The sequence below is a fragment of the Elephas maximus genome, chromosome 6 (genome assembly GCF_024166365.1).
Source record: "Elephas maximus indicus isolate mEleMax1 chromosome 6, mEleMax1 primary haplotype, whole genome shotgun sequence".
Taxonomy (NCBI): domain Eukaryota; kingdom Metazoa; phylum Chordata; class Mammalia; order Proboscidea; family Elephantidae; genus Elephas; species Elephas maximus.
In genome coordinates this window covers 46,346,678-46,373,152 of record NC_064824.1, presented here as the reverse complement: position 1 = coordinate 46,373,152, position 26,475 = coordinate 46,346,678, and the positions used below count along the sequence as shown (strand labels likewise).

The window sequence follows — 26,475 nt, the reverse complement described above, 5'->3', positions numbered from 1 at the left end:
TTAATATTCTTGAACTTCTATTTGAACTTGAAGCAAAATTGGATTTTTCACAAAGTAAAAGGTCATTCTCACTCCCAGCCCCCTTACATTACAAAGTGGAGAAAACTGTAAGCATGGGTGGCTGAAGGACTCACCTTGTGGCTTTTCAACAATACAGTGCTGTGTTTCTTAATATAAATTGGACAATGGAGCCATAGAAAGCCAGCTGTAACCCAGTCTATTCTCTGGCTCCTCCAGATGTTGACTCTCAGTTTATTTCAAATGGTTTTTCCTTTCCCTTTAAAAATGCTATAGGGAAGCAGCTACAGAAATGGCTTAAGGAACTAGGGGCAACCTCCACAGCCATCCTCACTGTCCCTACCTCTTACCTGCCCCACCTACCAGTGCACCCCAGCCATAGAAATCCTGCACAAAGGGGGTGCAGAAGCAAGAAAAGCACAGGATCTTCCCTTTGTACTTGCCAAGAAAGTTCTGTTTGCATCTTCTGGCACCAGTCTCTATCCCTAGCTATACTTTCTCATGTCAGGCTTCAGGAAAGAACTCCTTAAAGAAATGGCAAAATATGCTGCTAAATTCACTTTTGGTTTTCTGGGGGAAACTTTAGCTCCCTGCATGTAGGTGGAATCACCTTGCGTGGGTCTTCACTAAGCAGCTATAAAGGCCCTACCATTTTCACCATCATCTGACTCGTGCCAGGAAGTTTTGATTTACAAGCTGGAGAATAAGAAAACAAAACTTTAAAATGGTTTCTGGGTAGAGAATTTTTTTTTTTTTTAATGAGAATATTCCAGTTGTCATGAGTCAAGTTCAAAATTCAAGTTACATATGAACAATTTTTACAGGAGAAGGGTAACCTGATGTTCAGATACATTTACTTCGCATTTTGAAGCAATTCATCTTTAAAATTTCTGTGAAAATTCTACAGAGTTGCCCAGAAAATGGCACCGACCATATGTAAGTAAAAACAAAAGCTCTCTATAGTATATATCACAGGTTCAAAGCATTCTGGCATCGGCAGATTGAACACGTTATTAAAAGAATTTAACTACCAGAAGAGCTACCATAATTACACAGCAGCTGGTCTAATGTTGACAAAACAACTTTTAAAGGCTTTCAGAAGCCTTAAAGGCTAATCAATTAAAAAGGCATGAATAGTAATGTGCACCCTATCCTTAACACCTCAAGCCGCATCTCCTGCAAATACAGTCAGCTTTTCATTTTGGAACGATCATTTCTTACATCCTACAATTAAGCCAAACATGAATAAATTCTGTTATGTCTAGGTGAGACCATTATACTTAAAATAAAATAACTCCATAAAACTAAATTATAAACATTGAACTTAATGAGCATTTCCATACTAGCAAAGTTATTATCAAAATGCCAACAGCTCATGCCAGAATTTGTGTTTACTTTACCAACAGCAGGCAGAGAAGTATTTCAGATTACTTTCTACATTGTCAAAGAATATGCTGAAGGCACTAAATAGATTTAAAAGGAAGGGAGAGAGGGAGAAAGGAATGCAGGAATGAGGATCTTCACTGTATCCAGGGAATCGTGACTTAATCCCACTGCCCAAATGGTCTATGTAGAATAGCCTCCTCTATAGGATCACCAAGGGTTTGTTTGACTCATTCAAGACCCACTGAAAGTCCACCTCTTGCAGAAACCCTTCTCCAGATTTCCAACAACGGTCTTGTTTCTTCTCTGAATCTCTTAACAAGCAGGGAATTAGAAAGGATTTTACATATCGCATAATCCAATTCTCTTTGGGGGTCAGCAAATCTCTTCTACAAAGGACGAGACAATAAATATCTTAGCCTTTGTGGGCCATAACATTTCTATCACAATTACTCACCTCTGCTGTTGTAACATGAAAGCAGCCATAGACAACAATAAAACAAATGGGCATGGCTTTGCTCTAATAAAACTTTATTTACAAAAAATATGTGGTCAGCCAAATTTGGCCCACAGGCCGTAGTTTGCTAACCCTTGCTCTACCTGGTAGGCAGCACAAGTCCCCTCCTTCCCATTCAGAGTCCAGGGGATCTCTTTTTGAACACTTCCAGTGAAGGGGGCTGCCCTCACAAAAGCTACTCTATTTTCCAAAGTTGTCCCTTCTATTGACTGAAATGAATCTCCCTGCAACCTGTAGCCACTGACACATCTTTATATCCTGCACACCCATCCTCCCCTAAACCACTCTCTCTCCCTAGAGTACTCTGCATAAATAGGCCTTCAAAAACCATCTCTTTAATTAAACAAAATATGACCAGTTTTGCCTACTGGAGCCCCAGAGAGTAAGTCTAACACCTCTTCCTCCTGACAACCCTGTATGCATTTGAAGACAATGATCAGATATGGCATTTGCTGTCTGGACCACTCATTTGGGATCTATCTCATTCCATTTTTTATTGTTAGTTTTCTTCTTCCATGTACACATTTTTTTCCTCCTCATTGAGATGGCAAGTGAAGCATGGTCCCTGGCACATAAGCTCCATTTAGTTTTATGAGTGAGACTGACAGAATGACCACAGAAATATCAATCAACAAATTTTTTTAAACACATTTCCCTGCAAATTCAATTGGGACTGGTTCTGCCATAGGCGGGAGACAGCTCATCACAGCAGCGGCAAGCCCGCCACAGGCTGAACTCCTTCAGATGTAGAAGCTGATTGTTGAGGCGCAGCAGACCTCCTGAAGTGCGTGCTCCTTACGAACACGCTGTGCTCCCCAGGGTATGAAACTGGGTCCTTCACAGAGTTCTTTACTTTCAAGACACAAATGAGTATTTCACAATGTTACCCCAAAAATCTAGTCCCCAAGATAATTATCTTTCTCCATCAGTTAATAAAATATTCAGATTGGCTAATTTTTAAATCCCTCTCTGAGAAAAGGGTCTCCTAGACCCATAATGACTACCTCCTCTCATTTAACTTCATTCTACCTTTTTATACTTCTTCTCTCCACATCCGCGAAAGACAGGAGGTAGGTATTTCACAAAGTCCTGTACTTATGTCCAGTTACTAGAAGTAACCACCGGTGCTGCGTCCATACGTGAAAGAACTGCTTGTGGACACTCACGAGAGTTGCAGAGAGCCCTCAGAAAGCAGCGTGGTCATCTTCCCACTTTGTGCTCCAGAAAGCCCAAGGTGAGCGATTAGCTAAGGCTGCACTGTCCAATATGGTAGCCACTAGCCACTTGTGGCTATTTAAACTTAATTAAAATTAAACACTCAGTTCCTCAGATGCTGTAGCCATATTTCAAGTGCTCAGTAGCCACATGTGACTCATGCCCACCATATTGGGCACTGCATATACAAAATATTTCTGTCACCACAGAATAGAATAGAAAGTTCTATTGGACAGTGCTAGAGGGTCCACAGGTGCTGCCTATGCTACCTCTGTGCTGCTCACTGATACTCTACAGCCCACACCTGCCAGGACTGATGGATAAATGTTAAATCCTGCTGGAGTCATACTCTGTCTCCTCCAATCCCAAAAAAGAGTGAGGATATGGAAACGCCACACCTGGTTATATCAAACAACGCCACATTGTTTTAAAGGTGTGGACCCTGGTGGCGCAGTGGTTAAGAGCTTGGCTGCTAACCAAAAGGTAGGCAGTTCAAATCCACCAGCCGTTCCTTGGAAACTCTATGGATCAGTTCTACTCTGTCCTACAGGGTCGCTATGAGTCAAAATCGACTTGATGGCATTGGGTTGGTTTTAGAGGCATTCTTTTTTTCCTTTATTGTGATTTAAGTGAAGGTTTACAGCTCAAGTTAGCTCCTCATACAAAAATTTTTAAATACATTTTTATGTGACCCTAGTTGCTCTCTCTATAATGTGACAGCACACTCCTTTCCACCCCGGATTTCCTGTATCCATTGAACTAGCTTCTGTCCCTTTCTGCCTTCTCATCTCGCCTCCGGACAGGAGCTGCCCATTTAGTCTCATGTACCTACTTGAACTAAGAAGCACCCTCTTCATGAGTATCATTTTATGTCTTATCGTCCAGTCTCATCTTTGTCTGAAGAGTTGGCTTCAGGAATGGCTTTAGTTCTGGGTTAACAAAGAGTCTTGGGATCATATCTTCCAGGGTTCCTCCAGTCTCAGTCAAACCTCTAAGTCTGGTCTTTTAACTAGAATTTGAGTTCTGCACCCCATTTTTCTCCTTTAAGTAAAATGAACACACAAAAGTCACTGCCCTTGAGTTAATTCCAACTCATGGCAGCCCTATCAGACAGCGTTGGACTGATCCTAATGTTTCCAAGGCTGTAAATCTTTACAAAGCAGACTGTCACATATTTCTCCTGTGGAGCAGTTCAAACCACTGACCTTTTGGTTAGCAGCCAAGAGCTTAACTGTGCCACCAGGGCACCAAAGTAAAGTAGCGGCAATAAACTTCAAAATGAGCAAAAAATATAGCAAAGTTATATGGAAGAACTGATGCCTCTGAATTATGGTGTTGGGAAGAATATTGAATATACCGTGGACTGCCAGAGGAACAAACAAATCTGCTAGAAGTACCGCCAGAGTGCTCATTAGAAGCCAGGATGGCAAGACTTCATGTCACTTACTTTGGACATGTTATCAGGAGGGACCAGTCCCTGCAGAAGAAGATCATGCTTGGTAGAAGAGAACGTCATCGAAAAAGAGGAAGACCCTCAATGAGCTGGACTGACACAGTGGCTACAACAATGGGCTCAAGTGTAACAACAGTTGTGAGGATGGCGCAGGACTGGGCAGTGTTTTGTTCTGTTGTACATAGGGCTGCTATGAGTCGAAATCAACTTGACAGCAGCTAACAACAAAAGCTATATGGGATACTGTAGTGTACCCATTTTGACTAAATAGCCAAGATACTGTACACATACAGTGCTGTATTTCAACTAATGTATCTAGCAAGGTAATATATGGGTTAAGTAGATTAACACTGTATGTATAATATTTTACAAATATACGCTACTGTACACATAGGCTAAAATGTAATCAGTACTTACCACAATTCGAGCTTGCTGAGCTAACATAGTGTTGGGTGAGTTTATCTAAGGTTTCAACAAGTTTTCCCGCTACCTTCTGCATCAGCACTCACAGACTCAACACTCACTTTCACATTATGCACCACAAAACTGTTGTTTAAAGCACTTGAACCACCCAGAGCTATTACAAAACTTGATATCGTAGTCTGGTTCTATTTTTTCTTTAAGCATCTCGAACAAGCTTCCTGCCTTAGCAGTGATCATCAATGTGCTGAGAGGGATTCACTTTTGTGTTTGGCCCTCAATGCACGTCATCAGCAATTTTTCCATATCTGATACCAGTCCCTTTCGCATTTTCTTTAGGCTTGTAGCTTTCAGTGGAGCTGATCCTTGAACAGATTGGAGAATTTTTTCTTTGTTTTTGAGGACTGTCATGATTGTCGAGTGAGACATGCCTAAATCACAAGCAACAGTATTCACTGATTTCCCACCTCTGTGTTGTTTAATAATCCTTTGTTTCACTTCCAAATCAATACTTCTCCTTTGCCTCTTTTTGCTGCTATCACGAGCACTGTTTTTGCTGCATTTGGGAGCCATGATGCACTTCACAGTAACTCCATTATAACCTTATGGATGTATATGCAGTCAGGCGTTGCCCAAATGGATGTTATGGGGAGCGTGGCTGTATTTGTATTTTATGAGGTTCATTTTTGCTTTAATTATCACTTTGTATCAAAAAAAAATGCATTTTTTTTTCCTTTTAAAAATTTAACTTCGAAGGCGTTAAAATACTTACGTGTCTTAGACTTATCACAAGGTAAGTAAAGTTATTCAAAACTGTGTCTCTAGGTAACACAGCACATGTCATTCTTTTTCATGTTTACTGAAATTGCTCTCTCTAAAATTTAAGGACAAGAAAAAGTTGCTAATAAATTTAAAATTTCCCACATAGTTACTTTGGAGAACATAAAATTATAAGAGGAACTAAATTCAAATTCCAGTCTACTTTCTGAAAGATGAGATGACCTCCTGATAGTGTATAAAGTCTGTGAAACATCTGTTTTGATAAAATATGTATTTAAAATTCCCCTCATGTCAGTTTCAAGTTACTACAAAATACCAGACAGCACTAGCTGCAAGGATAAGGAGGAAAAGCTGATAGTGAAGTGTTGGGAACTGTTAAGGATTTTAATGGGACCCAAATCTCTTTTCCATTTGCATATCATGATCCTAGCAAATAACCTTAACGGATACTAGAAATCCTACCCCTTTCACATGTGAGAAAACTCTACTATGTGGTATGTTTCCTTCTGGTACCTTTAGCCAAAATGCCTTCCCTTCATAATTTTGGGAGTCCCTGGGTGGTACAAACAGTTAACGCACTCTGCTTTTAACAAAAGGTTGGAAGTTTGAGTCCACCAAGAGGACTCAAACTAGGTCTCACAAGAAAGGCCTGGAGATCTACTTCTGAGAAACCAGCCCAGTGAAAACCTATGGAGCACAGTTTTACTCTGACACACATGGGTCACCATGAGTCAGAGTCGACTCGATGGCAACTGGTTCATTATTTCTACCCCTCCAACTACTACTCATCTCAAGTCCCAGCTCAATTCTCACACTTTCCAAGAAGGTTGCATCATCTCTTCTAGCCTCCAAATTCCTACTTCTCTCTGCAGCTACAGCAAATAATAACAGAGCACACAACTGCAATTTAATTGTCCTCACACTGTTTCTGACAAGCCAATCTCATTGTTTTATTCTTATAGATTTGCTCCTGTCACAACACTTTTACCTAGTGAAGCTCCCAAGATTATATCTTCAGCCCAGACCCATTCCCTGAGCTCATACTCATAAGCCCAACTGCCTACTCCATATCTCCACTCAGAAGCCTAATCAACATTTCAAATTTAAGGTGTCTAAAGTTAAGTTGATCTTTTTCCAAACCTGCTCCTCTTTGCCTGTACTTCATCAGTAAATGACAACCCCATCCCACCAGTTACCACGACCCAAACTTCATAATCATCTTTTAATTCTCTTTTCTCATTCGTGCCCACATCCTATCCTTCACTGAATCCTGTCTTCTCCACTCTTTTCAAATAGGCCCAGAAAGCCCCTTTCATCACCTCTACTGCAACCACTAAACCAACACCATTTGGATTACTGCAATAGTCTCCTAGTCTCCCTCCTCCTGACCTTGCCCTCCCCCCTACTGTTTATTCTCACAGTAGCCAGTGATCTTTTAAATCATACATTCAATCACATCATTCCTCAGTTCAAGTCTTCGATGGTTCCCCAAGTCATTCAAAAATTGTTTCAAAAATTCAGCATCCTTGCAGTAGTGTCCAAGGCTCTTAGTATCTGACCTTTCACTACTCTCTTCCTTGCTTCCTCTGCCCCCAACACTGATCTCCTTGCTGTTCTGAGAACAAGCCAGGCATGTTCCTGCTACAGCACTGCTGCATTTCTGCCTAGAAGTCTCTTCCCGCAGAAGTCTCCATGGCTGTCTCTCTTACCTGGTCCAAGTCTTGCTCATGTGACATCTTCACAGTGGGGTCGCCCATGACCACCATATTTAAAGTCATCAACTGCCCCCTGCCCACTCTTTCCTCCTCCTTAGATTTTTCTATAGTACTTATCTCTATCTAACATACTGCATATTTTTATTTCCTATTTTCATATTGGTGAAGTATTTTCACATTGTGAAGTGGAGAGTCAGTAAAAAAGGGGAAGATCCTCAATGAGATGGATTGACAAAGTGGCTGCAAAAACAGGTTCAAATATAGCAACGATTGTAAGGATGGTGCAGGACCAGGCACTGTTCTGTTGTACACAGGGTTGCCATCAGTCAGAACTGACTCAACTGCACCTAACAACAACAACATAAAAATGTTTTCATACTTCTTTATTTTGTGCCTCCGCCCTTTTAGATTTAAACTCTATGAGGACAGGGATATTTGTGAGTCCTGTTCACTGCTTAATCCCCAGGGACATTAGCCTGTTTAAATCACTACTGTATCTCCACCTAGAACTGTGATTGGCACAAGTTGGCCCTCAAGAATTTAAGATCGAGAGACACATAAAAGCGAATTCCAAGTTCTATGAGGGCAGTTGCCATGTCTTACATTCCTTTATGCATCCCTGGGTAAGGCCCAAAAAAATTCTTGTTGGCTGACTGTTGCCATGTTTGTACTGGCAAATATAAAAAAAAATTAGGTTCTTTAAATTGCTGGGTTAAATTGCTGGCCATGTTAAACATAGAGAGTGTTGATGCAATATTAAAAGATGTAACTATTTTTAAAAGATTTCAAAGCTATTTAAACTTAAGCTCATAATCTCTGTTCAAGTATGAACAATTCTCAAAATCACCAATAACAGATATTTTCTTAAGTGCTGCCAAATAAATGCCACAAATATATGCCCTGCTCAGCTCTAAAAAAGGAGATGGGAAAGGAGATCTCAATACTGTCATTTATTGGGTAAAGTACAGCGAAAGAAATCAATTTCAATGTCAGGCCCCACAACAAATAATTTTAATTCTTTTGCCATTAAGTTGATTAAAATGGGCAGGTGCTTTTACAAATTAACTCAGCTTTGTCAAGCAATGATATCAGTATGACCTAATTAAACTGTTGGGGAATTGGGGAGATGGGGGGAATACAATGGAGGAGGAGGGGCCTTTCCCTGCCCCAGGACCATAAGAGAAAGATGTATACCCTGTCATCTCCCACACAACTAAAACCCATTGCCATCGAGTTGATTCCAACTCATAGTGACCCTACAGGACAGAGTAGAACTGCCCCATAGAGCTTCCAAGGAGTGCCTGGTGGATTCAAGCTGCTGACCTTTTGGGAAGCAGCTGTAGCTCTTAGTCGCTATGCCACCAGGGTTTCCACCCCAAACAACTAGTCTTTAATAATGGAGAACTAGTCAGTAAGCCTGAGAAATGACGGGGAAGCCTCAATCTTTCTACACATCCAAAGTGTTGCCTATAAAACATCAACAACTAAGTGCAGACCAAAAGCAAACTAGATTCTTTTTCACATAAGATGACTTGAAGGTTACATAGAAGGCTTTATGGAAATCCTTCATCCATAAAATGATTGAGCATTCCAAAGGGGTGATGCTATGACATGCTAAAACAAACCCTACCAAGTGGTTTTACGGCACTTATGTTCAGTCTCATAAAGAGTATCTCAGTTCTACGTGAGAGAATTGAGCTCTCTCCTGAGGTTATTTGGCTGCTGACATACAGAGCCAATCACATGGACGTATCTGCTCTGTTTTCTGAAAACTGGACAAATACTTTCTACGTAGAATTCTTGTAACTTTATCAGTGCATCTTTTTTTAAAAGAGGAAAATAAACAGTAAATAGTAATTAGCATCATGCTCGTGGGTTATAAAAATTTCCTTTTAATTATTATGAAAAATAGTGTTGTGATGGCAGGTAATGATGGCATTACTGGCACAAAAGTAGTGACAATTCAAAAAAAAGACCAGACTTAGTAGCCTGACAAAGACTGAAGAAATCCCAAGAGTATGGCCCCTGGACACCCTTTTAGCTCAGTAATGAAGTCTTTCCTGGGGTTCACCCTTCAGCCAAAGATTAGATAGGCCCATAAAACAAGACTAAAGGGGCACACTAGCCCTGGGGCAAAGACTAGACTGCAGGAGGGGACAGGAAAGCTGGTAATAAAAAAAAAAAAAAAAAATTTTTTTTTTTTGTATAGGGAACCCAAAATTGAGAAGGGAGAGTGTTGACATGTCATGGGGTTGTAAGCCAGTGTCATAAAACAGTATGTGTACTAACTGCTCAATGAGAAACTAGCTTCTTCTGTAAACCTTCATCTAAAGTACAACCAAAAAAAAAGAGAGAGCGAGAGAGGAAGTGGTGATAATGATAAGCACTGCTCATTAACTAATCTGTTCATTTATGCAGCAAACACTGACGGGGTAGGGAGAGTTTCTGCTTGTCAAATACCGACTGAGTATCCAGTCTGTGCAAAGGCTTGGGAAATGTGATGAAATAAGGCACCATTTATATGTTTAAGGGAATACAAAAGGTGGTCTCTAAAAACAGAAGAGCTCAATTCAAAAACTAGGGTACGGTGCAGTTTAGAATCCTCACCAAGACAATTCAAGAAGGCCAAGGAGCTACGAGACCTTGAATCAAGCCGATGCTATAACACATCTTTCTCACTTGTTTAAAAAAAAAAAAGTTATCAATCATTCACCAAATCTCAAGATGCAACCTGGAGTTCAAAAAAATTTAACTAAATGTATGCAGCTAGGTTCAACTTTTTAAGCAAGACAAGAAAAAACTAAATAGGAATACTAATGTTTCCTCAGAGGTAAGTCTGAATTAAAATAATAAGATTTGACAAAGATTCCTCAAAACTTAAAATATATGCTGGTGTGTGTGGTCGAGTAGATTTCGACTCATGGCGACCCCATGTGATACAGTAGAACTGCCTCATAGGGTTTTCTAGGCAGTAATCTTTACAGAAGCAGATTGCCAGGTCTTTCTCCTGCAAAGCTGCTGTGTGGGTTTGAACCCCCAACCTTTGGGTTAGTGGCTGAGCACTTAACTGTTGTGCTACTAGGACTCCTCAAAATAAGGGTGGAGAAGAGATAACAAACCTTATAAATAACTGCAACATGTAAATTTAATTGTAAAAGGAAAATTATTGTCAGATACTTGCTTTTATATTCTAACATTACCTAATAAGTTATTTGTTTAAAAACATACAAAGAAAAACAAACTCATAACCCACTGTAAGATGTCTGCTGTAGATTACCTATAGAGTTTTAGATTACTCTAATTTCAGAGAATCCACAAGTACAGTGATAAGATGAAAAATAGCCAGTGTAAATCCTCACTCTCTCTTTCTAACCCAGCGGATTACAGGCAACCATTCTGTATGCCCCACCCAACTACCTCTGGAGGAGGAGCTACTTCAGTAGAAGAAAGCACAACACAGATCTTGCCATTCTAGGCATTGGACATCTATAGCTGCCTCCACTCTCCCCAAACATGCAAGCTAGCAAAGACTCCTCATCAAGTAAAGGGTGAATCTAGCAAGAGCCAAATTCAAATAGAAAATCTAAGACCGATGCTGGTGGCCGAAGGGGTAATGTAAGCACCTGTAATCCGGAAGATGAAGGGAAGAAAGGGGCACATTTTGTATATCTCCAATATTCTTCTTTTCATCTTTATGTTACAGCTCCATGATTAACTGCATTGCTTTGCTCAGAAAGGCTGCTGTCAGAATAAAATCTAGGTCTTTTATAAATTGTTCTTTTCTGAAATACCCCTCCATTAATACAAGTTTTTTAATATTTTTGTTAGGCTATTTGTGTACGTATGTGTGCACGCACGCATGCTTAGAGAATTCATTATTTGTGTTTTGACTGCCTGTGTTTTTTCGTAGTCTAAAATATAAAAATAAAGGGACGAGTGCATAGTTTGCAAGCATGCAGTATCTTAATGCACACATCTCTTAAAACAGATGCTGGGATTTTCTAATCCAAGGCTACATTTTTGGTCAAAAGGTTTACACAAAACACAAAAACTTTTCTAGATAAGAGGCGAGGGTGCTAGCTAGAAAAGCAGGAAGAGAGACGAACTATTTCATTATAGAGTCACAGAGCTGAAAATCTAAAAGGACCTCAGACCTCAGCTTGGCCAACGTTTGTGTTCCACAAAACACTAACCCTCAAGATGAGCCTCAAAGATAGATTGTATTGTCAAATGGGCTTCAAATTGAAATATCATACCTCCTTTCAGATATTTAGAGTTAACATTCAGTTACTAAAAGCTCTAGAAAGTCCTGCAATTAAAAAAAAAATTTGCTTAACCCACTGTTGCCCAAAAACTATACCCGTTTTTCTCACAGAACCTGTGTGTCTCTTGCAGATCCTGCCCTGGCAGTGCTGATCTGGCAAAATTATTTCACAAATAAGGAAACTGATGCTCAAAGAAGCTAATTGGCTTGGCCAAAATCCTATAGTTTACTGGCGGTTGATAATTCAGCAAATAAATAGCATGATGAGAGTTCAGATAAAAGCAGGAAATAAAGATCCCAACATCTTTCTTTCCACCTACACCTAACCACAGAAAGTGTTGACTCTTCTGTGTCTTTGTATCAGTCTCCTGGACTCCTTTATTCCCTCAGCTTTAACTTGCCTACTCAATAAATGCATACCTATTAACTAGCTTGGAATTATGCACTAATGAGCATGTCCTTCCCCTTAGGGAAGCCTTTTTAACAGAGATCAGCCAGAATTGAGAGTTGAGACAATGACTTAGCAAGGGAGTGGCTTTCATGGTGGGAGTGCCAGGAACACAGGAAATAATTTAAAACAGATGGAACTCTGTGGTTCTCCTCATATTTATTTTTGTTTATTTTAAGGATTCCCCAGGGATTAAATCAGTTAGGATCATAAAGTTTCTTTAAATTGATTATGAAGTAGGTGATGCTTTCCTTATTTTAAGTCCTTTAGCTCCTTTTCTTTGCTCTTTTCCTTTTCCATTTCCCATGTTTAACCTCACTGTGTACATTGCTCCTCCTAGAGAGATCTGATACCCTTATGCACTGTCAGCTCTGCCCAGGAGCAAAGAAGAAATGAATTAGGTGCCATAGCACTTTACGTTTCATGAATTTACAAAGTAGAAGGTCAGCAAAATCTAGATAAACCTTCAATGAGATTGACTGACACAATAGTCTCAACAATGAACTAAAAAATATCGACGATAATGAAGATAGCACAGGACTGTGCAACATTTCCTTCCATTATACATAAGGTGGCCATGAGTAGGATTCAACTCTACAGTCACTAACAACAATAATAACTACTGCTTCTAGGGAAGGTCCCTCCTAGACAGTTCCCAAGCCAAGAAGAAAGTACCATTACAAAGAGTGTATTTCTTTAAGATGCTATTCCATTATGCAAAAATGTATTGTCCTTCATTCAGAAAGTTGTATCCTCTGAATAACTTTGGTGGAAAAAACATCCTTTATACCCTATTTATTTTCACTTGCCTGATTTGTCTAAACCAAAGAATAACAACATTGGCAACAGAAGTTGTGCTCTGAGTTGTTCCTCAGATTGAGGAGGAGCTGACTGCTGATCCAGCCACATCTCACTTGGTGCTCCTTAAAACAATCGTTAAGTCAGTTGACTGGGATTCCAATCTATAACAACAAAACAGGAATAAGAACACCCACCAGGAGAGATTTAACAGATCTGGCCTTGACTAGCTCTCTATTTAAAAAGCATCAGCCCTCAAGGATGTGGGAAAATTGGAACCCTTACCCATTGCCGGTGGGAATTCAAAATGGTACAGCCACTGTAGAGAACAGTGTGGTGGCTCCTCAAAAAATAAAAACAGAACTACCATATGAACCAACAATTCCACTCTGGGGTATACACCCAAAAGACTTGAAAACAGACTTGTACCCCAATGTTTACGGCAGCACTATTCACAATAGCCAAAAGGTGGAAACAACCTAAATGCCCATCAACAGATGAATGGATAAACAAAACGTGGTACACACATACAATGGAATGCTATTCAGCCAGTAGGAGAAATGAAGTCTTGATGCATGCTACAGTATGGATGGAGCTGGAAGGTTTTATGCTTAGTGAAATAAGTCAATCACAAAAGGGCAAATTTTGTTTCACCTCGCTTATATAAAAAGACAAGAAAAGGCAAATACATAGAGTACATAGGTTACTACCGGTTACCAGGGGTGGGCAGGAGGAGGAACAGAGAGCTAACAGTGATGAAACTATCACATTGATTAAGGGTAGGGTTGCACAGCCAATTATTGTAACTGCTGTCAATAAGTTGCACACCTATAAAAAGTTAAATTGGTAAAAGTTGTGTGATAGATATGTTTACAACAACGCCAAAATGAAGAATGAGTAGCTGCTGAGGCTGCTTATGTACAACCAAAAGCCTCATGGGATTTGGTTCCTTGGTTTGGAGGTTTAGGGTCCTGGTTTCATGGGACATACCAGTTAATTGGCCTAATAACACATTTAGCCGTTTTTTCTACCTCCTCGTTTGTTGCATAGTGCCCGGGGTCTTAAAAGGTTGTAAGCAGCCATCGAAGGCACAACAATTGGTCTCTATTCACCTGGAACAACAGAGGAAGAAGAAGAGTCAGGAATAGGAGGAGGATATGCAATGTGTGGCTAATTGCCTCCATGAACAACTGCCTCCTTTGCCATGAGACCAGAAGACCTCACTATCACTACTGAACATTTTGATCAACTATAGAAGAATCTTGATCAAAAGAGGGAAAATGCAGAACAGAACTTCAACTTCTCATGGGCTCCAGATTTCCTGGAGCCATGAAAGTTGGATGAACCCCTGAAACTACTGCCCTGAGATAATCTTTAAACCTTAAACCAAAAATTTCCCCGAAGTCTTCTTAAAACCAAACAACAGTTTTGTGTAGCTAGTAAAAAATGTCTGCCTTGACCATTATGCACTTTAAAGAACTAGCTATATGGGATCAAATTGATAACAGCAACTTGAAAGATAAGACAGGAACCTTAGGGGGCTGTGAATTCATGTTAATAGGGGAGGAATAACTCAGAAAAGGAGGGTGAGAATGGTTACACAACTTGGAGAATGTAATCAGTGCCACTAAATGGTACATATAGAAACTGCTGAACTGCTGTATGTTTTGCTGGATATATTCTCAACAATAAAATAAATAAAAGCATATTAAAAAAAAAAAAAAAGCATCAGCCCTAGCTATGTGCATTTTTCTCTTCCGTGTGGGGTCATCATGAGTCAGAATCAACACAAGGACAACAAGTTTAGACAAAAGTGCATCTATATATGTATATATGTGTGTGTGTATACCAAGCTTAATATAGTTTCTTCTACTTTATCATATTAGATTAAGGATGAAACACACTGACCGTAGTATGCTACACACAGTAGCTAGGTAGGTGCCATGTGACTCAGAAGAAAAGAATACCATTATTATAGTAAAGAAATTACACATGAACAGTTAAGTCTGGGTGATGGAAGGAGGATGACTGTTTTCTTCCATGTACTTTTCTGATCTTTCTTTCTCAACATTTCCAAAAAAAGAAACTACCTATGTATTTTTAAAGGCCCAATATGGCTTAGTATGATGCTATGAAGCAACCAGCTTTTTATATTTCCACCCATGAAGATGCTGCAGTCCCTGGGTGATGCAAACGGTTGACACAGTCTGCTACTAACCTGAAAGGCTGGAGGTTCAAGTCTACCCAGAGACACCTCAGAAGAAAGGCCTGGTGATCCACTTCTGAAAAATCAGCTATTAAGAAGCCTATGACGAAAAGAGAAAGTGGAGGGAGAGTGCGGGCTGTCTCATTAGGAGGAGAGTAATTGGGAGTATGTAGCAAGGTGTACATAAGGTTTTATGTGAGAAACTGACCTGATTTGTAAACTTTCACTTAAAGCACAATAAAAACTATATTTAAAAAAAGAAGCCTATGGACGCTAGCAAGCAGCCATCTAAGATGCATCAATTGGTCTCAACCCACCTGGAGCAAAGGAGAATGAAGAACACCAAGGACACAGGGTAATTATGAGCCCAGGAGACAGAAAGGGCCACATAAACCAGAGACTACATCAGCCTCAGCCTGAGACCAGAAGAACTAGATGGTGCCCGGCTACAACCCATGACTGCCCTGACAAGGAACACAACAAGGAACCCCTGAGGGAGCAGGAGAGCAGTGGGATGCACATCCCAAATTCTCGTAAAAAGACCAGGCTTAATGGTCTGACTGGGACTAGAATGACCCCGGAGGTCGTGGTTCCCAGACCTACTGTTAGCCCAAGATAGGAACCATTCCCAAAGCCAACTCTTCAGACAGGGATTGGACTGGACTGTGGGATAGAAAATGATACTTGTGAAGAATGAACTTCTTGGATCAAGAGTAGACACGAGACTATGTTAGCATCTCCTGTCTGAAGGCGAGATGAGAGGGTAGAGAGGGTCAGAAGTTGGCCCAATGGACACGAAAAGAGAGAGTGGAGGGAAGGAGTGTGCTGTCTCATTAGGCGGAAAGCAATTAGAAGTATATAGCAAGGTGTTTATAAATTTTTGTATGAGAGTCTGACTTGATTTGTAAACTTTCGCTTAAAGCACAATTAAAAAAAAAAAAAAAGAAGAAGAAGAAGAAGCCTATGGAACACAGTTCTGCTATCACACACCTGGGGTCGCCACGTTCAGAATCGACTTGATGGCAGCTGGTTAAATGATGATGCCATACATAACTTTCCAAAGTCCTAGGTCATGGCAATTAACAGCTTCGTGTATAGTCTCTGAACACCCTCAACACCTAGGAGGGCAGAATCCTAGGAATGAAAGGCAGGGAAGTGTCTATGAGGGGAATTGTCTCAGCTTGGATTTTCCCCCTGGATTTTGATTTTTATAGCTTTTTTCTATGAAAGCAGTAATTCTATTCAACTTATTTTTCGAGGGCTTACTCTATGCAAGACGTTTATGCTGGCAGCCAAGAGAAATAAGACATTAATAATAAGCTAGGATGTAAAAAGAGAATATATCAGCACTAAACACAGGTATAAGTTAAAGAATAAAATTTACACTGATGGAGGAATCAAGAGAAAAGGCTTCTTTGGGGAGGCTGCATTTGAACCAGGTCTTGAAGGATAAAAAGGATTGTCGTTAGGGAAGTAATAGATGGAAGGACAGTCCTGAAAAACGACACACCTGACCAGAAAACGAGTCAGAACTGCTGTGAAAGTTCCCATGAAGTCACTTGGTTGGGTGATCATGAATCTGAATTAAAAGAAAATTCTTCTCTGAAGTTATGCATAAAAGAAAAACCATGTACTTCTAATACCATCCCTTTGATCTTCTACGGAAAGACACTACATAAATGCAGAGTATTACTTCTATTAAAGTCAGCATTTTTAAGTGATAATATTTTTAGAACACCTTAAAGTGGATTTTTTTTCTAAGATAAAAACTCTAAGAAATAAAATGCATTCTGCATGAATAGTCAAGTCAAAGAACTGTGAAGCTCTACCTAGCAAGAAAAGGACAAATTCCAGGGAGATGTGCTGGAACTCTTCATTTATTATAGATCTCAAGCTCTAAGAGGCCAAGAATGCTGCCTGTTTAACTGGGTTTCGTCTATACAACAGCATTATGCCACACTTTCGTATGCTCAAAACTATTTTTTTTTTTTTTTTTAGGTTAGAATTAATGAGTAGCTATAAATGTCAGAAAATACATGTTGGCTCCCATTCATCTGGAAATTTAAAGCTTAACTAGTCCAGCCCCTTGATTTTACAGGTGAAGCAAATGAGGCCCCAACAGTGGATGACTAGCTTGCTAAAGGTCAGGCAGCTAGTTAATGGTAGCCAGTTAAACTGGAAGAAGCTAAATAATTTGCCCAAGGCCACACAGCTAGAAGCTGACTGGGCCTGGATTACAACACAGGAGATCCCAGGCTCCTAATCTTTACGCTGCTTCATGCCAGTGGAAAACTAACAATCTCTGAAAAGGAAGTAGAGTCCTGCAGATGAAAAGTCATACAAATAAAAAGTACAAATACAAATAATAGCAGTTATTGCTATTATTAGAAGCACAAGTATATGCATTATCTAAAGTGCTTTCATGGCACTAAGGAACTTGTATTTCCAGATGTCTTCATGGAAACTTAAATGACGTGAATATTTGTTAATTTATTATGCTATTTGGTACCAAAAAAAAATGAAAATAATATAATCTTTCTCCTGCTTTTCAGGGAATAAAAATATTAAGAAATATAGTTTTGAAAATGTTCTTCCCAAATCCTCCCACCTGAATGCATTAAAAGTATTGTTACCTAATCATTTGGAATGCTTAAAGAAACTGTTCTGATAATTCAAGTAGCAATCATGACTTTAAAAAAATGGCAGAGATAGTAGAACAATCCTGGGTTTGAAAATTCTTACATCTATAGCTTCTGAAAGGTCTGTCAAAAGATGGAAGATTTCACACCCAACACTTTCAAGTCTCCTGACAATCCATTAGAGGTAATCATTCACGCATACACCTGACCATTTTTTAACCTATTTTTAATTTTGGTCTGTATCTCCTCTTGGCAAAAGAAAGAGTAAGAGTGAGCAGGTGGGAATGCAGGATAGGAGAGAGGGGAGATACAGTTTTTGCACTTATAATTTTTTGTCTAAAATTTCTTTTTTTAAATATTAACAGATGTATTCAGTTTTACTTCTAGCTCTAGCCTTTCCTGGTAAGCTAGAAACTTAACAAAGGAGCAGTTTTCACCCCAGATTATTAAATGTTGTTGTTGTTAGGTGCTGTCCAGTTGGTTCTGACTCATGGAGACCCTATGTACAACAGAATGAAACACTGCCCAGTTCTGTGCCATCCTCACAATCACCGCTATGTTTAAGACCATTGTTACACCCACTGTGTCAATCCATCTGATTCAGGGTCTTCCTCTTTTTTGCTCACTTTACCAAACATGATGTCCTTCTCCAGGGGTTGGTCCCTCCTGATAACGTGTCCAAAGAACATGAGACGAAGTTTCACTATCCCTGCTTCTAAGGAGCATTCTGGCTGTACTTCTTCCAAGACAGATTTGTTCATTCTTCTGGAGGTCCATGTTATATTCAATATTCTTCACCAACACCATAATACAAAGACATCAATTCTTCTTCAGTCTTCCTTATTCATTGTCTAGCTTTCACATGCATATAAGGTGACTGAAAACACCATGGCTTGGGTCAGGTGTACCTTAGTCTTCAAGGTGCTATCTTTGCTTTTTAACACTTTAAAGAAATCTTTCACAGCAGATGTACCCAATGCAACGCATCACTTGACTTCTTGACTGCTGCTTCCATGGGTATTGATTGTGAATCCAAGTAAAAGGAAATCCTTGACAACTTCAATATTTTCTCCGTTCATCATGATGTTGCTTATTGGTCCAGCTGTGAGGGTTACTAAACAGTAACACTTGTCAGTTGCCATGGAGCCGTCACCGACTCATAGTGACCTTATGTATAACTGACTAAACGCTGCCTAGTCCTGTGCCATACTTCCATGCAAACCACCACAGTACCACAAACTGACGTATAAGTGGCAAAAATAACATTAGATCTCCATAAGGGCTCTACTAGCAACCAGGTGCCATGGAGTCAATGCCAGCTCATGGCAATTCCACGTGTGTCAGAATAGAACTCTGTTCCAAAGGCTTTTCAATGGCTGATTTTTGAAAGTAGATTATCATGCCTTTCTTCCCAGGCAGCATTGGGTAGATGCGAACCTCCAATTTTTCAGTTAGCAGCGCGTTAACCGTTTGTACCACCCAGGGGCTCCAGAAGGAATCTGGAAGTCATTTTATACTGTTCTCCAACAAAAATCCAAGTTCATTCTATTTTTAACTATGTGCATGAGAATTTGACCTTCACTTATCTACCCATCCAGCTCTGCTATCAACCAGGTACGGATGAAAACGTCAACCAGGTTCCTAGTTATAGCACCTAATAACCAGTTACAACTATGACTCCTGATTGATAGACCAGGAGAACTATCAATTCCCGATGGCAACAGCATGCTTGTGGTTTCTGAGGGCAGTGGCTCTTGTAACTGGGTTTGTTACAAGAGATATTCGCTCCTGGGGGCCTCCTGGCTGGCACCTACATCTGTCCAACGTGGATCTGGTCTCCCTGCATTTGAGCTGTGCTATGTAAACTCCCACAAAGAGGACCACCTGATGGCAAGCAGTGGTTCCTGTCCCATAGCCTTCTGACAGAATTGGTGCCAAGGGTGACCTATAATAGTCTTAGAGTCAGAACGATCAGTTGAATCTAAGAAGACCCCTTAGCAGGCATTGCAGTAACCTTCATAACACATAGAACAGGGTCCTATCACTTGAGTCTTTACCTTTCCATCTTGAGTTCTTATCTTTATATCCTGTTATCAGATAATAGCCACCTTGCCAACTCCTGGGCACCGACTTGATCGTCTGAATGTTCTATCTGGTTCCTTCCTGTATTTCTTTCTTGAAGAATGACAATAAGAATTACTTGTAGTAACACACACACACACCAGATTTCACATAATTAAAAATATTAAATCATCTGTTCTTCCCCTAAGATTATTTCTGATGATACCAGGTATGTTACTCAGTATTTTGACTGTGGCATCTTATTAAGCTGATGTTGTTGGAGAATAATTTACTATGATTCTTACATCCTTCTGGGGTTCTAGGAATAACATTTAACAGTTTGGAGGCACAAACTACTTCCTTGCAAAGATTCTAGCTTACCAGGAAGGGCCAGAGCCAACAGGGGTCCAGAGTTGAGAATGAGGGAGGTAAACCCAAGCCAAGGCCTAAGAGAGAGGTAAAATCCACAGCCAAGAAAAGAAATAAAACACCAGTCCAAAAACACAGGAACAAGATGTAATAAAAGAAGGATGCAAGTGGCAGGACCTGGATCAAAAATTAAGGATAAGCCAGAGGGTCCTAGATGACTAACACAAACTTCCCTTTGTGGTCTAAGGGTTATCTGGTACTCGGTGTCAAGAGGATTTACAGATAAATAATTAAATTGAGTGAATCATGGGACCCTAGAGGACAAAGTAGTTTCCAGGGTCTCTTCTTAGTTCAACTGTCTATGAGTCCGTGGGAGCTTTCAGCCCTTTCGTTCAATTCAAAACATTCAGCAGTGTTTATTGGGAGGCTGCTATGTGTCAAGCAGCAAGGCAAACACTGTGGAGTCCAAAGGAAAAGGAACAGACTTAGTTCCTGCTTTCACGGGGCTTACAGTCTAGTAAGGAACTAACAATGCTTCCATTAACTTGGTTCTTCATATCCTGGTCTAAAAAAAAAAAAAAACCATTGCCATCCAGTTGATTCTGACTCATAGCAACCCTATAGGACAGAGTAGAACTGCCCCATAGGGTTTCCAAGGAGCGTCTGGTGGATTTGAACTGCCAACCTTTTGGTCAGCAGATGAATTCTTAACTACTGTGCCACCAGGGCTCCTTATGGCAAAAATGGAATCGCTTTAAATTTCCCAGGTCTTATTAGCTAAGGAAAACAGGAGCATTCATCTTCAAACACATTTTTCCTAATATAAAATATATATATATTTACATGTGACTTTCATACTCAGGGCACTCAGGAAATATAAAGAGGTAAAATTCTTAACCACAGATTTGCAGAAGATATAGATAGAAATGATAATGAGCCTTTCTTACAGTAAGACTTACGAAGCCTGAGATTGTAACATTAAAATTTATCTTCATAATGCTTTTTTTCTGATGAGAGCAATAAAACAAACAAAAGAAAAACGCAGTTACCACTGAGTTGGTTTTGACTCAGGGTGACCCCATGTGTGTCAGAGTAGAACTGTGCTCCATAGGGTTTCCGATGCACCATTTTTCAGAAGTAGATTGCCAGGTCCTTCTTCTGATGTGCCTCTGGGTGGACTCCAACCTCCAACCTTTCAGTTAGCAGCTGAGCACTTAACCATCTGTGGCACCCAGGGAAGTCAACAAGAACAATATATCTTCATTTCTAAAAATTTGGAAAATACTGAAGCAAAAGAAAACAATAAAAATCACTTGTAATCCCATAATATACAGAGATAACCCAAACCCAAGCCATTGCCCTCAAATCGATTCTGACTCATAGCGACCCTAGAGGACAGAGTAGAACTGCCCCACAGTTTCCAAGGAGCACCTGGTGGACTCGAATTGCCAACCTTTTGGTTAGCAGCTATAGCACTTAACCACTGTGCCACCAGGGTTTCCACTATACAGAGAAAGTCACTATTAATATTTTGATATATTTCTTTTCAGATAGATGAACGGATAGAAAGGGTTTATAAACTTACTCAAGTACGCATTTAAAAAATAGAATAACACAAACACAGAGTTGTATATCCTGCTCTTTTCTTAACACTGACTTTAAACTTGGTGGACACGTATTTTTTAGAGAACTGAAAGAATATTATGCTGACTGCTGATGGGGACAGAATTTAAAACCACCTCCTATAAATGTGCTTGGGATTGATTTTCCCAAGTACACTTATCTTCAATCTTCCATTTTGACTTTAATCTTCTATTTTTTTCCTTCCCATTTAGGTTGTCTTTTAAGTTGTTCCTATGGTTCAACCTTATCAGCTTGGTTTTCACTTACTCATAAGAACTGCATGTATCTATAAATATTTACAAAAGAGTTAAATAAGACTATCCCAGAAATACTTCCCAGGAGAGCCTATTTGTCCACTCAGAGTAGTATCTATTTATTGCCACTCTTGGCCAGTTTCCTATTCAAAACAAAAAGGTCATGAATAGGGAAGAAACTGGAATTTGAAACCTGGTCTGGCTTTTTGAAAGTTTAAAAACACTACCTTTTCTGTGTTACTTTCATACATTACTCCCTGTTTCTCCAAAATAACTCATATGCATTTGCTGTCATCGGTGTGTATTTTAACGCCGATCTCGCAGTCATCCACAAGGAAGGGGATCTGGTGTGATGGCCCCAGGGACCTTCCTGAAATTTTTCTCCTGAGGGGGAGCCCCCAGGCCACCAGCCAATACCCCAAAGAGCCACCACTTCCACAACAAGTTTCTTCAATACATTTGGGAGAAAGTCATCCGGTCTTGGTGATTTATCTGTATCTAGTCTGTTGATTTTTTTTTTTTTTTTTTTGATTAGGTCTGGAATACCCTGTGCACTTGCCACTTCTTGATCTATTACCTCCAATGTCTGTGTTGTTTGAGGCAGCCTGGGTGTAGGAATGTTACTCAGCAAAAACAGAAGCAAAGAATCCATTTACACTCTCTGTTATCTCTGAGCACACCTTTGGTACAATGAAGGCCAAGTGCACCCTCCCTTATCATTTCACACTAAGAATCTTGCATTTATTTTCTTCTATTTATTTATTTAGTATTTTAAATAACTTGAGAATGACAGTTTTCATTTTCCTATCATATTTGGGCTCCCATAAGGTAATTTTTATATTCCCCAACTTTCCTATGGATAATTTGGTTTTTTAAGTATTGCTTTTACTTTTTCTCCCTAAGATGTCGGCACTGCATTCCCTTTTAGAGAAATGTACTTTAGAGTTCCATCGTCCATTTGAGTATTTAATTGAATTGAACTGAACGGAAATATATGCCATTCTGTGTCTTATCTTGCAGTTAGTAAACATCTCCCGAATGAATGTCTAACACCAACAGCTAACAATCACGAGGCGTTTACTATGTGTCATGTACTATGCTAAGCATTTTGTATGCGTCGTGTCATGTAATCTCCAGCACTAGACTGTAAACTTCATTGGCAAGTAGTTTGTGCATTTATCCCTAGCACCTAGAATGGTGCTGGCACATAAAAGGTACTCGATAAATATCTGCTGAATGAATAAATTAAAAAGCTGCATAAGGTAGGTGCCATTATTACTCATGCTGCACACATAAAGAAACTGAAGAACAGAAAGGTTCAATCACTGTCTGGAGTCCTACGGTCAGTTTAAGTTCCTAAGCAGAATGGTTAACGCGTCATGTTCAAGTCTACCCAGAGGTGCCTGGACAGAAAGCCCTAATGATCTATTTCCAAAACATCAGGTGTTGAAAACCCTGTGGAGCACAGTTCTACTCCAACACACATGGGATCGTCATGAGTTGAAATCAACTCAACAGCAACTGTTTTTTTATAGTTAGTACATGTGATGGCAGGACTTGAAAACAAAGCCCAAACGCTAACTAGAGTAGAAGCACCCCACAGGGTTTCCAAGGAGTAGCTGGTGGATTCAAACTGCCAAGCTTTCAGTTAGCAGGCAAGCTCTTAAACGCTGCATCACCAGGGCTCCTAACTAGGGTTTATTACTAATAAACTCAACACCTAACCACATTAATGCAAAGAAAAATTGATTCTATTCATCTTAATATTATACAACACCACAAATAAATATCATGAGCAGTGATTTTCCAAGAACAAATTTGCAAATGATGGGCCTTTAATAAATAATCAGATAGGCAGATATCTGTAAACTCCTTCTTGCTAGTTACGTCAGTAAAAACATTATTTTTCTCTAACCAATATCTTCTGCTGCATTCGTACACTTGTTAATGAGGATTTCAGGACTTTTGACAAATGGGTGTTTTTGTTTTGTTTTGTTGTTTTCCCAGAGTGGTTTGGGTTTATTGAAGTAAATTATTTTGTCAAGTCTTTTTAAAATAAGAATGGCACTGATGAAATAATCACTTATTAGGACTTCATTGTCATTGTCTATGTAGCTTATGAGGAGTTTCTGCTTACAAAGCAGGAGATGTCTATCTCTCAAACATCTCTGCCACAACAGATTACTAGATTTTCCTGCTACCATTACAGCAACATTCTTTGGGCGTTTTAATGACTTGTATATTTAAAAACTCATTCACAAAATTAATATACCCTTTGAAAAGGGTAGTTCTTTAAAATCATTATTAACTTCCTCTTTAGATCCTTATCAGCCCACACCTTAGTGGGAGCTAAGCAACATTCAGCAGAGAGCAAAGCCTTTTGGGAGTGGTATATAATGGTCCCTGAAATAATGGGTCGAATAGTAAAAAGAGGTACAGAAATGAGAAGTAGGCAAGCACCAAAGATGTAGCCAGGAAGAAAGGGAGGGAGGAAATAAATAGGGAAGAATGACTTTGAGCTCAGCTATTCACCTTGGAAAAGTCACTTACTCTCTCTGAAAGCCTGTTTTCCACCTGTAAAAAGGAGGTGATAAAAATATGACTTCCTCACGGACACCTTAATAGTAAATTTCAATGTGCTATGTAAACTGTAGAGTCTTGTGCAACGTATGCGTTGATTTTTTACCTGGCATCATCTGCCTAGAATCAGCCCATTTACACATACCATGCTATAAACATTCATCATGCTATGAACATTCATCTAACAAAGTTGTCAAGAGCTTCAAAATGTAGTCTCATGAATTGTGTCTACAATTTTTTAGTCTGGAAGGATTTCTGATATTTTTAACCCAAGGAACCAGTTCAAAATTTCTAACAGCCTTTGTGTGCCTACAAGCTCAAAAGCTTACTGTGTGCTCTCAGGACTGGAGTTCTGTGAAACCTCTTTAAACAAGGAATCCTCTTTTAAGTCCTGTTTCAGTCTGGTGCTTTTGATAGAGGAAGAAACTAAAATTGAAAACAGATAGATGTTTTACATTTAAATGGGTTTAACATAAATGTGCATTAAGCCATTCCATGGACGACTGGCAAACATCTTCTGCAAACTTGGTACATGTGAGCACATAGAAAAAAAACAAACCCATGCCATCAAGTGGATTCCGACTCACCGCAGCCCTATGGGACAGAGTAAAACTGCCCCAGCAGGTTTCCAAGACTGTAAATCTTTATGAAAGCAGACCGCCACATCTTTCTTCCGCTGAGTGGCAGGTGGGTTCGAACCACAGACCTTTCATCAGCAGGTAAGTGCCACCAGAGCTCCTGAGCACATACACAGTAACCATTAATGTCTTCTTGAGAAATAAGGTACAGATCCAAAATTTTAAACAGCTACCTCAAGTTCCTCTCACTCCAGAGAAAATGTAATGGCTTTAGGGGGATTGCTCTAATAATATCATGGCATCTGCAATGGTTGGCCAGGGCACAGCAGAACAGTGTATGTCACCGCAAGTCAATTTAACAAGAAATAAGCTTCCCCCTGGAGAATCTAAACTCCCTTGCCTCCCACAAAGAAAACTGAATTTTAGAGGTCAAGCCTTGGGTAGGTTACCAGAGGGAGAAGCTTAACATTCTTTTTGTCATATGCTCTGGGAGGTCAACGCCATTGTACCAAGAAGTCGCTAACAAAGATCTGCTTACCCCTCCCAGTACCCAAATTATAACAAGTCTTTAGAGTTCCACAGGGATTGTGACACTAAAGATGCCGGGGCCCATGCCAGAGGCAAATACGTTCAAATGTCAAGTTTTTAACCACGCAGTAACAGGATCGAGACTGGGGACCTGGGGCAGGAGAGGTGACGGTAAGACTGGTGGGGGATTAGAATAAGTCAGACAGACCGACCGACAGTTTTAGGCTGAAATTGTTTAACCAAATTTCAATCAACCGAACTGCTGTTACCAGAGAGAAAAAACAGGGCGCCAAGTCAAGGCCAGGCGAAGTTCCGGCTCCGTGGGTGATCGGCTCCCTCCCAAGTTGTCCGAGTGGGTGGCCGAAGGGCCTCGCGCGGTCACCCAGCGGCGAGGAGAAGCTCCCCGGCACCGCGCCCCGGGTAGCAACTCCGAGTGGGTCAGCCCGGCCACGGCCACCGCCCCCCCGCAGCAACATGTGGGGCGGCTGCCGCTCCGCCGGCCCGGGAACTCCCTCCGGCTGGAGTTCCCGGTGGACGCACGCCTGGCCCTGGGAAGGTGCTGAATTATTCCTGGAGAAGATTCCTCCCATCTTAAACTTGGCAGCTTCTCTGACATTTCCATCCCA

General features: G+C 40.2%; 1 protein-coding gene across 2 annotated transcripts in view; it reads right to left on the bottom strand.

The window, feature by feature from the left end:
* Nucleotides 1-26,475, bottom strand: part of LYPD6 (LY6/PLAUR domain containing 6) — a 141,220-nt gene that overhangs the window by 114,350 nt on the left and 395 nt on the right. The gene's annotated exons all lie outside the window — the stretch shown is intronic.